Raw genomic sequence first — 1,683 nt, forward strand, 5'->3', positions numbered from 1 at the left:
AAACCGAAAGACGGACTCTCCGCCGCCAAAATCAAAAAGCCTACAGCACCGGTATTCCCAGGCGGTCTCCCATCCAAGTACTAACCGGGCCCGACCTGCTTAGCTTCCGAGATCAGACGAGATCGGGCGTTCTCAGGGTGGTATGGCGTAGGCACCCACTCATGCTCCAAGCCCGCTCTCGCGCACCCCAAACCTGCCTCTCGCCCCACAACATCACCCTTCCAAACCCACCACACAGCTCCAGGCGACCCCGCGGACACGTGACCACAAAACGCACGGACCCGCGTCCCGACAGCGCCTGCCCCAACGGCTCTGACACTCCACGCCCCCCACCCGCCCCCCACCCCCAAAGAAACCGAAAGACGGACTCTCCGCCGCCAAAATCAAAAAGCCTACAGCACCCGTATTCCCAGGCGGTCTCCCATCCAAGTACTAAACCGGCCGACCCTGCTTAGCTTCCCGAGATCAGACGAGATCGGGCGTTCTCAGGGTGGTATGCCGTAGGCACCCACTCATGCTCCAAGCCCGCTCTCGCGCACACCCAAACCTGCCTCTCGCCCCCACAACATCACCCTTCCAAACCACCACACCAGCTCCAGGCGACCCCGCGGACACGTGACCACAAAACGCACGGACCCGCGCCCCGACAGCGCCTGCCCCAACGGCTCTGACACTCCACGCCCCCCACCCGCGCCCCACCCCCAAAATAACCGAAAGACGGACTCTCCGCCGCCAAAATCAAAAGCCTACAGCACCCGGTATTCCCAGGCGGTCTCCCATCCAAGTACTAACCGGGCCCGACCCTGCTTAGCTTCCGAGATCAGACGAGATCGGGCGTTCTCAGGGTGGTATGGCCGTAGGCACCCACTCATGCTCCAAGCCCGCTCTCGCGCACCCCAAACCTGCCTCTCGCCCCACAACATCACCCTTCCAAACCCACCACACCAGCTCCAGGCGACCCCGCGGACACGTGACCACAAAACGCACGGACCCGCGCCCCGACAGCGCCTGCCCCAACGGCTCTGACACTCCCACGCCCCCATCCGCCCCCCACCCCAAAGAAACCGAAAGACGGACTCTCCGCCGCCAAAATCAAAAAGCCTACAGCACCCGGTATTCCCAGGCGGTCTCCCATCCAAGTACTAACCGGGCCCGACCCTGCTTAGCTTCCGAGATCAGACGAGATCGGGCGTTCTCAGGGTGGTATGGCCGTAGGCACCCACTCATGCTCCAAGCCCGCTCTCGCGCACCCCAAACCTGCCTCTCGCCCCACAACATCACCCTTCCAAACCCACCACACCAGCTCCAGGCGACCCCGCGGACACGTGACCACAAAACGCACGGACCCGCGCCCCGACAGCGCCTGCCCCAACGGCTCTGACACTCCCACGCCCCCCACCCGCGCTCCAACCCCAAAAGAAACCGAAAGACGGACTCTCCGCCGCCAAAATCCAAAAGCCTACAGCACCCGGTATTCCCAGGCGGTCTCCCATCCAAGTACTAACCGGGCCCGACCCTGCTTAGCTTCCGAGATCAGACGAGATCGGGCGTTCTCAGGGTGGTATGGCCGTAGGCACCCACTCATGCTCCAAGCCCGCTCTCGCGCACCCCAAACCTGCCTCTCGCCCCACAACATCACCCTTCCAAACCCACCACACCAGCTCCAGGCGACCCCGCGGACAC

The sequence above is a fragment of the Nesoenas mayeri genome (genome assembly GCF_963082525.1).
Source record: "Nesoenas mayeri genome assembly, chromosome: 9".
NCBI lineage: Eukaryota > Metazoa > Chordata > Aves > Columbiformes > Columbidae > Nesoenas > Nesoenas mayeri.